The 14,672-nt window shown below is 46.3% G+C and overlaps 1 long non-coding RNA gene across 1 annotated transcript in view; it reads left to right on the top strand.

The window, feature by feature from the left end:
• Positions 1 to 670: 670 nt before the first annotated feature.
• The window catches only part of LOC130680374 (uncharacterized), a 30,299-nt gene continuing 16,297 nt past the window's right edge, over positions 671 to 14,672 (top strand). Inside the window, exons 1-2 of the long non-coding RNA XR_008993363.1 lie at positions 671 to 1,060; positions 2,113 to 2,238. This is a non-coding gene — a long non-coding RNA (uncharacterized LOC130680374). The remainder of the gene's footprint in view (positions 1,061 to 2,112; positions 2,239 to 14,672) is intronic.

The following is a 14,672-nucleotide window of genomic DNA, read 5'->3' as shown; positions in this document are numbered from 1 at the left end:
GAGAAGAAAGGTTTTAAAGGACTTTTCCTCCTGAAAACAGCCTGAGAGTTGAGTTTCAGGCTTTTATGAGGTTCGACGAGGTTGGGCTCAAGATACTACCCCAATTAGAAGTAAGTCATGGCACAAACAATAGCCACACTCTATTTTCACTTAGATCAGAAGCTGTTCCTCTCCTCTGTTCGTATTGACATACATTTCAACTGTTGACTCCCGGTTGCTTTGTGGATGAAGTTCACATGCCCAGAGGAATCTCACTGCATAAACAAGGGGGTGGGAGCGGGAGGTCGTCGCTCTTTAAAACGTTTTAAATGCTATCCACTTCCAACCTGCCTGTTTTTGAAGGGTAAGTTCATGTCTGTGCTAGGCTGCTCGTTCAGAGCTCTGTAATTCTAACACACAGCAGTGGGAAATTTCGAAATATGCGTTCGCATTAGTTCTTTCTATTCCTTTCCCCCATTTAGTCATCCTGCAACCTCGAGCCACGGTTCTTTTTCCCCTTTCTTTTCCTCTTTCTTGTCCTTCCTTCTCCTTCCTGCCTCCCTCCCTTTCTTCCCGTCCCTTCCTTTCTGCCTCTTTCTTACGGTCCTTTTTCTTTCTTTACTTCCTGTGCACTGGCTTCTGTCTCATGAACAGCCTCCCTTTTGCCAGATTACATAAATACCAGGCAGCCTGTTCTCTGCCCCTTTGTGAAGCACCTTCTTCCAAGCTGCATTTGCCCCCAGATTTAACTCTTCAAAAGTCGTGGGGCTCAGGGGGACGGAGAGACCAAGGTATGAGGGCACAGAGAGACAAAAGACCGTGTTTGAGGGAGCCAAATTCCACCAACAAATCTCGGCAAAGCCCTTTTCAAATCTGCAATTATTTTCATGCAGCCGAAGCAGGTCGGGCTGTTGAGCTTTTTCGTGCCTGGATCCTCTGCGCTCACACGCCCCCCACCTGTGCTCCTCGTGGAGCGGAGAAACCAGGAACGCAGTCGGTTAAAAGAAGGGCATGGATAACGTAAGAAAGGAGCTGGACCCCTGGGGGAAAACAATGAGACGTTTTGAAATCTCGGAGTCAGGTACAGAACCCGGAAACAAGGTGGTTAATATTCCCCCCGCCTTGCAGACCCCCTTTGTCTCTGGAGCCCCTGGGAGCCGGCCGCCAGGGCAGTGAATTCAGTGCACCCCGGCAGAGCCCCAGCCGGGGCGGATTCCACCTACATTCCTTCCTTGCCCTGGTGGCGGGTAGGAGGGACGGGAGGCTCCGGGGAGGCGGAGGCAGGCCGGTCCAGGGGGCTGTCAGCATACAGCGCTGCTCTCGCCGCAGCCAGAGCCGTAGCCTGTTGGTTTTGAAGTTTGCCCCAAGTCAAAGAGTTGAAATGCCTGAATTTAACACCATTTCCCTCTCCGCGCACTCAGCCAAATGTCCTTGGCTTTTCAATAAACCTAACCTCTTGGCACTAGGCAGGCTCCATGTTTTGCGTTCTCTGTTCTTAGATTTTTAACCCTCAGCTTCTCTGACTTCAGCTTCCTAAGTCATTCAAACACCTTCCTCCCTGGGAACCTATCCTTTCCCCCCTGCCTTCTTCCCTCCTACCCTCTCTCCTGTCATTTTTGCTTTTCTTCTTTATTTCATTTGTTTAGAAAGGGAGAGTGAAAGCAATTGGAGGAGCCCTTGGAAACACTGCCTGGGGATGTGACACCACGGGAATGTTGTCAGCGTGAAGCGGGGGGACGTGGGGAGAAGGCAGAGGGGACGGCTTAGTCCCTCTGCCTGGAGAATGGAACTGTCTTTCCCTACAGCGCCCGGATTCCTCTCTGCTATCTTTGTTGAAGTGGCTTCAGAGAGCGACAATCCAAACCTTGTTCCCAGGCGTGTCGCAGGCTCTGGCCCTGCACACAGTCCTCAAGTGCCGCCCTTGAGCGGCAAAATGGGCTTATTGTTGAGTTGTCCCCTCACGCCCTTAGAAATGCCTTTCTGGAGACGTTCTCTCTCTCCTGGCCAGTGTCTTCCACAGCCAAGTCCCTGAGTTTACTGCCAGCTAGAACTGGTGTTTTTTTTTTTTTTAATTTAGATGCTTTTCATAACTTTGCCTCCATTTTTTAACCATACTGGATTTCTCTGCCCTAGAAAATCCAGGGGACTCGCCAAAGTTCACAATCCTCACGAAGAGCAGGTCAGCAGCAAACACTGGCACGTCCCCCACGCGCATGCACACACAGCCTGGGTCTCACTGAAGACAGCAGATCAGGTACTGTAAGTGGACCAGCAAGTGTGACTTTTCATATGTAAGCATGTTTCACAAAACTGACGCTTTGTGAAATCATAGAATCGACCTGATAGTTTGGGGGAATGTTCTGTTTGTTTAGCTCTTGTCACTATAAAGCCCAAGTTTACTTTTAAACTTCAAGATGATCTTTCTGGATCTCACTGTTTCTTCAGCAAGAGGCTCTTGTGGAGTTTGTCTGCAACTAGCTTGTAACATTCCATTCTTTACAGATATTATCAATAGTGATTATTATTGTGTTTACCAAGCGCTTTCTAAAGGCTTTATACCCAATACCTTATTTAATTCTCCAAATAATCCTATGAAGGGAGTACTGAATTAATTTCCTCCGCTCACCGCATGACACATATCATCAGCTCTGCACACAGTGGGGGCCGGATTAATACCAGTGGACATCTACTTACCAACCGGAAAAATGTAAACCAAAGGCGATGAGGCAGTGAGTGCACGTTGCGTTGTGATTCCTTCTAAACCCATGGTTTCTAGAGCCCTGCAAACTACTCCCAGACTACAGCAGAGTGGGGGTGATTCTGTAAGAAGCTAACAGAGTGTATATCAACTACACTTCAATTAAAGAAAAACAAAGAAATAAAAGCTAACTGAACTTTGCAGAGCAGTAATGATTCTGCAAGAAGCTGACAATGAACTTTGTGGTATATCACTGCACATCTCAGAACCCACAGCTTATCAGAACATAAATGCAGACATTCGCCATCTTCTGTCAGCTACAATGTTACCTTTCTCATGGCTCAAATTACAAACCTCTTGACTCTTTGTAAGAAAGAAGATACCTGGGAGGGTGTGAAGTATCTGCAGGAGCCATCAAGTCCAGCAAGCCCTGCGTGTTTACCTTGTTCCACAACCCAGGACACAGAGTCTATGATACATAGCATCCTATTTCACTGCTTCAAGTCTATCGTATCCTTGAAATTTCTCCTTCTTCACTGGTCAGAACAATATGACCAAAGAAGACACAGAGTTAAGCCAATCTTGAGCACCTCGGAGTTGAGGGGAGACCTTGCGACTGTGGCCGCTGTTCATTGGAAGTTGTTAGTGTATCCCTGAGTCGTGTTGCAGACTGCTGTCATTGGCTCCACTTTTAGCTCAGACTCAAAAGAAGCCCCACACCCATTTCTCTCCATCAAGGGAAGGTGCTTGGTGCAACCCACAGTGGCTGACTAATTTGGTCTTACTCCAAAATGTAGAAATTGTCCAGCATAAGCTGAATAACTCTCATTCTCTTGTTAGGGTCTACTGGCTGCCAGGGTTGCATGCTGAGAACCGTAAGGACAGAAAGAAGAGGAAAGGCCTCTCTGGGAACACACAGTTACACCAGGAAAGACTTTTCTAAGCACATAGTCAATGCTGACAATGCCTTTTACTGGAGCAAGATCCAAGAGATGCAAAGGACAGAAGAGACAGGCAGTCCTAACACATGGGAAGCCTCAAGACTAAGATGGTGGTCTGAGCAGCAAACAGAACACACCACCGTAAAATGATACAGGACGAAAAGAAAACATGACTTTAAATAGTACATCGCGAACTATATGCATAAGTTGTGTCTCTTCTATCTACCCCAAGATGAAGTCAAACCATGAAGTAAGTATGATGCCAGGGAGGCAGGGGGACCAAGCGGCTGGCTGCATCACCTTGGCCTGCCTTTCCAGGCCACTTCCAGTGTGCACAACCCATATTGATTGCCAACAGGAAGAAAAGAAGCAAGTATTGCCCTCAAAGAGTTAAGACTCTCTCATCTCACTGCACCGTCACACTGTCCAGGGCCACCTCCTCTGACTTCACCTACCCAGACGGGGTTTTTTTTTCCCCATATTCACATGGAATCTCTTCTCCATCTTCCTTTCAACTGCAATCTCTTCTGGGCCTCTGCGCTCCAGAAAGCTGGGATGCAAATGATGCTGACCTCCCTGATGGGCCGGCTCCCTTTCAGTCCCAGTTAGGAGCCCTGGGCCTGCCCTCCTCCTTATTACTACTGGCCTGCTTCCCTCCTCACCCAGTCAAGAGCACAGAGGAAGAGGTCGTGAACAGGGCTCGAAATGGAATCTCAAGGAAAAGACGCAATGACCTTGAAGAGAAGGCCACACAAACAAGGAGAGAGAAATTGAAACTGGAACTGAGATGGACACCTACCAAAAATGGGAGGAAAGGGGAGGCTGGGAAGGCTCAGCAGAGAGAAAGCCGCGTGCTCCAAGGTGGAGAAGTGGGGAGCAGAGTCACCGTTCCTCCTCCTAAGACATTGTGAGTTGATTTTACTCCCACTAAAGCACGAAGGAGACTTTAAAAGACCGAACCTAGAGGCTGGGCATGCTGGTGGGGAGCTCAGGAGCTTTCAAGGCAGGGGAGTCCGGGTTGGATTCCAAACTCTGCCTCCCACCACACAGGTGATCTCAGGCAAGCTGTTGAGCTGCAGATCCCTGTCTGAAAACTGGGGATAACAATACCTACCTCATAGGACTAATTTGAGGTTTAAATGAGAGCGGAACATGAGCACTTCTAGCGCACCGACCATGGGCCGGCATGATGAATTCAGTAACTCGCCCCAGGGCATCCAGCCGGGAAGCAGCAAAGGGACGATGCCCACCTGGGAAGCCTGGCTCCGGCCCTGTGTTCTCTTCTACCATACCTCTGACATTAATGCCCATCAATCACCCAGCCCAGTGCCTGGCCTGTGATAACAGTGTGGTCAATGGCAGCTATCGTTTTATTATTATTTTTCTTACACAGGATATAAGAAAAATCTTTTTGTCAGTAGAGATTCACAAAGGAAAAAAGAGGTTCTACTTTTTTAGGTAATACTCAGAGCTCTGCACCCCAGAATTGCTTTTCTGGGAGCATTCAGAAAGGACTCACAAAAGGGTTGTGTTGCTTTTCTCTAGAGCCGCGTGGCACTCACACGAATTTTCTTCATTTAGAGCCATTGTCTCGTCTGTTTTTCCAAGACTGACTCAGAGCTCTAAGTCTGACTGGAGAATGGTAAATTATCCTCACCCTCTCCTTTTATAAGCGAATAAACTGAAGATCTGAGTTATCATATTTGAATACAGAATCTTTGTAAATTGGCAACAAAGCAGATACTTGAACGAAAGTCTCTTGATGCCCTGCAAATGCTGTCTCCCAAATCTACAGCCAATACCTGTACCAGGTTTTCTAGATTTCAATATTTCTGCTCCTATTGTTTGCATAGGTCCAGTCCTTTTAGCCAAAGAAGTGACTTAAATATTGATTTGGAAAATACAGTTATGATAATGATTCATCACACCAAGACAGTTCACAGAGCTTCTCCAGCCATTTGCTTCTAGTGGCCTTGAGGGGATGGGCGCTGGTGCTTAAATCAAAAGGTTCCTAATTACCTACCATGATCTCCTTGGTCTTCGGTGACCCTGAGGTTTGGGGACCTGTTTGCTAACGCTGAGGCCCCGAAGCACACAATGAATTAGGTCGTTCAGGTGCTCCAAAGGGGACGTGAAACGTCGAAACTAAGGACCTCCTTCCACTACCCCCAAAAGATCCTTTGCCTGTAAGGGCTGTTTTTAAAAGCCAGCGCGTTTTCTCTGATCCTCCTTAATAAAGTGCCCAGCACAGCGCTCCCCTTCCGTATTTGAGGTCTGTGCAGTCTCATTAAATTTGATGTGTCGCAGAGGGCTTGGCTCTGTGAAAGGGAGGCTGTGGGAGCAGAACTTCAGATTGCCAGCTTTCCTAAGGAGACGTCATTCATTACGGCTTTTCAAAATGGACGCCCCTCTGGCTTCCTGCTCCATTGATTTTTTCCCCCTTTGCAAGTAACACGTGAAGGGCCAGCTCAGCCTGCAGATTTAACCCTTATTAACAGTTGCTTAAATTAGAGATGAGGTTTGATGGAGAGACAGGGGCCGTGGTATATCCTTGCTCAAAGGAAACCGAGGGGAGATGATTAGAGATGAAAGCATGCACACGCCCGGTGCTAGGCTGGCGATGCGGCATCAACCCCCTCCGAGGAGGGGCTGGCACCGCTAGCAAGTCGTTTATCCAAATAATGTGCTCCCACTTTTCTGTGATTAAATATTCATGACCTCGTCCTTCCTCTCCCACCCCACCCTTTGAAACCGTAATGGAGGAAGGAGTATTTGCTGTTCTGTGTGAAGGTGCAAATACGAGGACAACAGATCACCAGCACGTTGGCTGAGCTAGAACACCCCTTCCCCAGAAAGATGGATCTGGAACAACGAGGATGACCTGCTTGGCTGCAGGCTTCCCTGAGACACCAGGGTGAAAATCTGGGTTGTTTTGGGGCTCCCAAATGGGGCTTTGGAACCTGGCCTGGGAACAGAGCCTGCAAAAAAGACAAGACTCATCCTGCACATGCAAGCTCCGCCTCCGTCTGTGGTTGCCAGTGTGGGCAGTAGCCCCACCGGTGCCCCAGGAAGCAGACCAGCAAGGGCCTGGGCAGCGCTTTGATGCAGGGAAGCTGCAGACGGTCTGGGGGAGGCCACTCATCCCAGCCATTGTGCGTGTTTCACATGGAGCCTGCTGTGCCCCAGACTCCTGGGATCCTCGCCCTGTGCCCTCTTAGGGGTGTCGTCCTACCAGAAACTGCTCCTACGAGAAGAAGATGGGGCATCACATTAAGGATTGCAGACAAAACAAAACCCGTCTGCCTACTGGGGAAAAGACCACTTCAAGGGAGGAATGGGGCCAACGTGCCTCCTCAAACAGTAAAGCCCACTTCGTTCAGGTTTGTTGCTCCCCTCCCTTCTTCTAACAACCCTCATCACCCCTCAAAACATAAAGAAAATGACCCCCCCAGAATCAGGGTGACATCCTATGGAAAGACACACATACACACACACATAACTCGGCTGTAAGAAAGAAAGGCATGCAGGAGGCTCTCTCATGTTCATACTCAATAAATTTATTTCCCTGACAGGCGGCATCTAACTCAAGGAATCTAAAGAGAAACATTCTGTGACAGAAACGAAATGAGACAGGCCTAAGTAAATCCTGCGCTGACAGCGCTGGCATTTACATATTAAGTGAAAGGGGATGTCAGCTCGTTGCATTCTTACTTTATTCTCAACTGAAATGTATAGAAGAATTTTTCTGGAGTCTGAACTTCCTCGCAGCAATCCATAGTGCAAAAACCTCTACACACCCTAGCTTTTACTTCACAAGGAGCCATTCTTACCCTTCCCAAAGTCCCCAAGTAAGAAAGCCATAGAAAGCACGGCGGTGCCCTCCGCATTCTCCTTCATTCACTTTGGGGACTTTTCCGCAAGTTTTTCTAGGAGCTTCAGAGTATACGCAGAGTTTGTTATCAACTGGACTTTTTTCGAACTGGAACAGAGTTTTAAAGTATTCACAGGGTCACAGAAAGTTACTGCCAGCTTGCCATGGACTGAGGAAACTGGAAATATGGGCCTTCCACTTTTTTACTAATTGACACCATCAGGGAAATGCACAAAGATGAAACCCTGGGAAAATAAACTATAAATTTCCAGTGTACATCCCACCCAGTGACAGATTAGGGGAGGTGCGTGCTGCGAGGGCTGCCAAGAACTTTCAGGTTCAGAACAAGGGTCCAAGCACGACGCAGACTTGGCAAAGCCTTTTCCTCTTAATTTCAAACCCTCGTGTATGTACAGGGAAATGTAACCCGTTTTGTTTTTTTTTCTGAGGAGCTTTCCCTTTCCAGAACATCCAAGCCCTGCTTTACAAGCACGTACCTCATGAAAAAGGAACTAATAACATAGCGGAAACTTTCCTGCCACACAAGGAAGTTACTCCCACGGCTGTAAGAAGCAGAGTATTGTCAGGTGGATGCTTTGAGGGGCATGTTCCTCAACTAAATCCTAAATAGCGAAATAGTTCTCAGACCCCTAAAAATATACAGGATGATACAAGTAAAAGTGGAACCTGGGGAAGAAAAAAAAAATTAAGTCATATTATTGAGCACTTAGTATGTCCCAGGAATGTGTTTAAGAAATTTATATATATTGTCTCATTTAATCTTTGCAACAACCCAATGAGATGTTCTTTTTTATTCATTTGAAGATAAAGACACCGGAGACCCCATGGGATGAATAAGTTCTCCAAGGTCTAAGGGGCTGAGCTAGGACTAGGATCACAATCTATCTCATTTTAAAGCCACTCTCTTTCCACTATATAATATTGTCACCAGCTGCAAGGGTCCTTTGAAACCACAGAAGCAAACATCAGGCAAGTCACAAACAGGGTGGGAACAAGACCCCTGATTCTGAGCTCAGTCTTATTTCCCTTTAGAGTAGAGTGACCAACGAGGGTTTGCTTCAAAATGATTGTTTGCCCCATCAAACTTCTAAAATGGGTCTCACGTTCTCTCAGTGCAATTCACAATACAAAGCTGTATGCAGTCAGTCACAAGCCATACTACACACAGTGAGGACAATAAGGGGAGTCAACGATACGGATCAATTATGTCAACTGTGCTCACTCTACTGTGAAGTTCTTAGGGTAAAAAAAAAAAAAGAAAGAAACATAGCCTCAGCCTGGCTTCCTGTTCCTCCTTAAAAGACCCTTTGCCTACCTCCCACCCAATCACATTATGATCATCAGAAGCTAAGATGACGTCGTCAAAGCAAAAACAAACCTAGACGGAGATTCACATAATACAGCAGAGGGTGGTTTAAACTCTCACGATGAGGGTAAAATGCATAGTCAGCACTTGCATTCTCAGATCCCTTAATAAGCAAGTCTGCAACCTTACCTGGGCCCAGACTCACCCTGACTTCACTCTGGTATCCATGCTTCCGGTCTCAGTGCAGAGCCTACCCACCTTGTCTGCTTCCCGAATTTCCCATTCAGTCAGCCCCACTTACATCCTGACCAGTTTTCCACTCACCCACCCCCTCATGGCCCACACCATCTTCTACACTGGTCTCTTCTTTGGTGTCCTGCCGAATCATGTTCTGGTCAGTGAGCAAACCCCCATACAGCTGCAAACCCTACACCAGTATTGTTCTCACCTCACTCTCTAAATGGAAATATGGTTTCCCTTAATTATAAATAGTTCTCTAACCCCTTCCCTGAAGAAACTGTTTTTCTTCCCTGGCCCCAGCTCACAGAAGGTCACCCTTGCTCTCCACCTGCCTTACAAAGCCTTGTCCTGCAGTCATTGCACAAGAGATCTTCTCCTTTGCAATTATCTTCCCTCACTCCTTGATTGTAGTCTTTTGACCTCTAATGCCTTGAGCAACTGTTCACCTGAGACTCCATTAGCACACTAAGCTTTTACCGATTATTTTTTACCTTGGCCTCTCAGGATCTCACCTCCTCAGCACTAATAACCTCCATCTCCTTTATTTACCCCACCACAAAGCAGTGGCTCTCAATACATGGTCCTTGGACCAGTAGCATCAGCATCTCCTGAAACTTGTTAGAAATGCAAATCTCAGGCCCACCCCAGACCTGTTGAATGGCAATCTCGAGGGGTGGGGCCAGTAATCTGTGCTCTATGAAGCCCTCTGGGTGGGAACCTCTAGTGCACAAGATGGCCATACCATGGATCATGTCATCAGTTGGACCCATTTCTACTTGAAGAATTCTGCTTCACCAACTTGTCATCATTTTTTCTATGCCCTCAACTTTCTTGGACTACTATTTGCTGTGGTCTCAAAGTCTAGAGCCTCTTCTGGCCTCACCTTCATCCAGTCTGGACCCTGGTTGGCCACATTCATGGTGTCCTGAGCCTTCACCTGTCACTTAAACGGTCTTCCCTACATTTGGACTTTTGCCACAATTGTGCTGATTGAATCACAGCTGGCTATCTTATCTGGGCCTTTGCTCCTGGTTTCTAACAAAATTATTCTTTACTTTTGGATTTGCTAATTTATTCTTTACAGTATTTGTAAGATTCACCCACTTCCCTTAATACTGACATTTCCACCTGGGCTTCCACATTTTTGGCCAATGGCGTTGACTCTTACTCTGCTAAGAACAAAGCCACCTAGCCAAGTCCCCTCCGTTTCTGCCCCTTGCTCTCCAAACTATCTCTATGGCTGTTCCTCCTGACTCTGAAATGAGAGGGGAGCATCTGCCTCGGCTGTGCTCTGCAGCCTCTCCCCTGCAACTCCACAAGAACGTCAGGCCTCAGGAATCCAGTGGAATGCAAGATCTCTAAGAAGGGAGGCTTGAGACCACATCTTGCCAGAGGGTAGGGAAGGTTATCATGATTAATAGTCCCATATGCCAGAAATAGACCCAAGATAATAAAACCGAGGAAAGGTTGTTTTCCTGTGGCCACTACTAGATAACTGGCATTTCAAAACTGCGTTTCAGTAGAGAGGTGAGGACAGAAGACAGATCGTAGGAGGCTGGGAGAAGGAAGTAAAGATGTTATGATGTGTATAGATTCCTCATTAAAAGAAATTTCACTGATCATCGAAAGATGAAAGTAGAAATTTAGCTGAAGAGACCGAGGACTCAATGGACAGTCCTCTCTCCTCCATCAGTGAGCTCTGCGTTGGTTCTGTGCAATGAGAAAGCAAGCAGTAGAGAGGGACAGAGTAAAGACAGAATAAAGAAGATGCGATAATTGAAGGAGAAAGGTCCTAAAAGGACAAAAAGACTGGACTTAGAGCAAAACTGGAGGGATTCATTCATCAGGACTCTTGGTTGTAGGTGACAGTATATCTTCAACAACTAACTTAGGTCCAAACAGGAACATGCTGGCTTACCCAGGAGTGTAGCTGGAGACGGCTGAACCCCGAGATCTGAGGCTGCCCGGACCACTGTCTCATCTTTGCTGCATGCACTCTATGCACCTTCCATAGTCCCTCCCGTGAGGAGAAGCACAAGCCAGACTCATTCCATGGGCTGCCTCTGACACGCACCTTTCCAACTTTTCCATCAGAAAAAGAAACATTTCTCCTCAGCCCTAGTTAAATGCCATCAAGACTCTCATTGGCCCAGACTGAGTTTTGCACCCAGACTTATGGTCAGAGAAAGAGGAGGAAGAGCAGTATTAGGAGGAAGACCATACACATTGCATGAGTGAAGGAAAAGCTCTCTTCACGCTCCCACAAGTGGGATGGTGCTTTGACCAACAGACTAGGAAGAAATGAGATACAGGACAGATGGAAATAACCAATGTCAACTTGACATGGTTAGCCTCTTCTGACACCAGGATGGTGTGTGTATATATATATGTGTATATGGATATTTTGTTATATATTACTTATATGTATATTATACATATCTGACGTGTGTGTTATATATGTGCATATATACATACACACATGTGCATGGTTATACAGTTACAGAGGTACGTCACAGGCAGGGTATTCTGAAAGTAGATGCTGATACAGTTTAGTTTATAAGATGTTCATTGGGGACTAACACCTGTGAAAGGAAGGGAGACGGAAACCTACAATACAGACCTCCATCAACCCAGAGGAGAGCTCAGGAGTGAGGGTCCCTAGTGTGAGTTGTCTTGTATCATTCAGAAATGGCTGGACCAAAGTGCCTGGCCTTTATACACCTGCCTTGCTCAGTTCCTGGATGTGGGCTGCCTCAGGAAAGGCGTGATCTCAGGGGACATCTCGCTCCAGTTGAGGTGGACTCAGAAGATGCTGATAGTTAAAAGCTACTCTCGGCCTTGCCCACCACTGGGGAGCAAGTCCTTCCTTAAAGAAGGTTCTAGATGGTGTACCTCCATGTCTACCGTACAAGAATAGAAGATATTTAGGGCAGCGAAACTACTCTCTCTAATACTACAGCGGTGGATACATGTCATCACACATTTGTCCAAAGCCATAAAATGGGCAATGCCAAGAGGGAACCCTGATATAAATTATGGACTTCGGGTGATTATGATGTATCCGTGCAGGTTCATCAATTGCTAATTTCTGTACACCTTTGGTGGAGGAAGGTGCTTATATGTTGGGGCAGGAGACATATGGGAAATCTCTGTAATTTTCCTTTCAACTTTGTTGTGATCTTGAAACTGTTCTAAAAACATTAAGTCTATTCATAATTTTAAAAAGAATTTGTAGCAAAAAAAAAAATGATGTCAAATGTCACAACCCAGGCCACACGGCAGAGTGCAGGTTTTTCACCATGTCAGTGGCAGTACAGGAGCATCAAAGCTGAGCAGAGGGCATCTGAGCTAAAGTTGGTCTTTAGTGAGTCTGCAAAAGATATTCCCAATTCTAATTTGGATAAATGTAATGAATTAAAAAATGCAAAAATTCTTTCACATGGTTCTCGTCAAGTGGTAGAGTCTATTTCCCTTGAATTGGGCTGGCCTGTGACTGCTTTTTTGATCTTCAGGAGTATGTTGGAAGAGATACTCTGTGATTTCCAGGCCTAACTTTTAAGAGAAATTGGTCTCTGGGAGCCCCCGCGTGTCAAGTAAGAAGTCTGGTTACTGCTGGGGTCACATGGAGAGGCTCTGAGGCTACATGGAGATGGAGAGGAAGCCAGCCCACCCCAGCTTCCAGCCATCATCGTCAAGGCGCTGGGCATGTGGGTGAAGCTGCCTTAGACTCTCCAGCCCAGCCCCCAGCTGAATTTCACCAAGTGACCGTGCTGATGGCGATCGGCCAAGCCCTGTCTGGATATCTGCCAACATTGTGTGCAATGATAAAACGGAGTTGTTTAAAGCCTCTGATTTTTTTTTTGTATGGGGGTGTGGCAGGGCTATGCAACAACAGATAACTGAAAGAGTAGGCAGAAGCCGAGCCAAGGTCACAGCAAGTCCTGGAAGAAGACGGAAAAGACACGATACCAGGGCAGCCCTGGGAGATTGGGGCTGGACAGACACTGATAAATAAGCAGGTTAGGGAGGGCATTAGAAAACACATGAAACAGAGCCAATCTGACGTGTGCCGAGATGAGCCCTGCTGGCTTCCGGTCTCCCAGGGAAGCAGCAAAGGAGAGGGTCTGCTGATGCTAATGCTAGGAGAGAATAGGACTATGCTTGGAGAACGCAGAGAAACTTTGGAAAGCTGTGGAGTGACAATGTGGTGGATAATGAGGTCACCAGCACAGGCCCACTGAAGTCAGGTGGCCTGGATGGGTGGAGTCCACGCCAGCAGCATTCTGAGACCATCTCACATGGCGCTGTACCACCAAGAAGCAGGACCAGGAGCAAGCAAGCGGTGGTGGATTCCACAGCAGATTCAAGGACTGAGGACATGAAGGTGTTAGTGAGACGTGCGGGGATGAAGGTGAGCTGGATGCAGTGAAGTGGGTGAACGAGAAGGCTGAGGGCGTTGACATCTTGATGAAAGTGAAGATCAATGTCATGGGGAGTGGCTGAGACTGCAAGAGTTTAATCACTGGTCACTTATTCATTCAACAAATAGCTTTTGAGTATCTACGATGTGTCAGGTATATGCAAAGCTCCTCAGTTTCTCTGCCTGAGAATGAGCAAGAATAGGAAAAGAAAATGAAATTAACAAAGTCCACTTAAGAGGAGTTGAAACTAAAGAATGATATGATCTTTTGCATATTAAATTTCCATTTGCATTAAGAATAAACGATTTAAAATTTCCTAATTACTTCAACGCATAAAAGAAATGCATGAAAGGGCCCTGTTTGTTCCCAAATATAGGCTGGTCTCTGAAATATATCAAGTCCAGAAGGATTTTCAATAATTGTTAAATGGAGCATGCCCTGTACAGACTATATAGAAAACCTGATTTCATTGCTATGTAATCAGGAATAAATAACTTTTCTGTTTTTCCATGTAATTACGTATGACAGATAATGATCCTGACCACTCCTTTTCTGAGCACTTGTTAATTCCACTCATTCAGTAAAGACTTACTCTACTGTGCCAGATGTCGGGCTAGGCCCAGTAGGAACAATAGTTATTAACACTTGCTTATCTTCAAGAAAATCTTGGTGTAGTATGGGCGACGGACCCATAATCAGTTAAACACAATACAATGTGCCAAACTTTAGAATTATGAATACGTACTGTTCATAGTATGTGTTCAACTAATTAACCATATTGTACTATTGTTATAAGGGAGGGAGAAGAGAACTGCATTAATTAGATGCCTGCTATTTGCTATATACTTAATCTATGCCATCTCATTTATTCTTCACAAGAGTTCTACAACATAGAAATTGCTTGCCTCACGCCCTGTATCTCAAAGAAGAAAGTAGCTTGCACAGAGGTAGATACAGTACAAATGGCAGGACCAGGATCTCTCTCCAAAGCCCACGCTGTTTTCCCAGCACCATGGAGCCTCATGGGATGGCATATCTGCTTATGTCTGTCTCTTAGATTGGGTTGTACTTCTTTTGAGGGTAAAAATCTTGCCTGACTCATCTTCCCCTGTTTGGAATGATTTTCCCCCAAGTTTCCACAAGGCTTTCTCCATCAACATTTTCTTCAGTTCTCAGCTCAAATGTCACCTTATCA

This window comes from Manis pentadactyla, chromosome 13 (assembly GCF_030020395.1).
Source record: "Manis pentadactyla isolate mManPen7 chromosome 13, mManPen7.hap1, whole genome shotgun sequence".
NCBI lineage: Eukaryota > Metazoa > Chordata > Mammalia > Pholidota > Manidae > Manis > Manis pentadactyla.
Note: the sequence above shows the minus strand (reverse complement) of the source record. Positions and strands in the feature narration are given on the sequence as shown.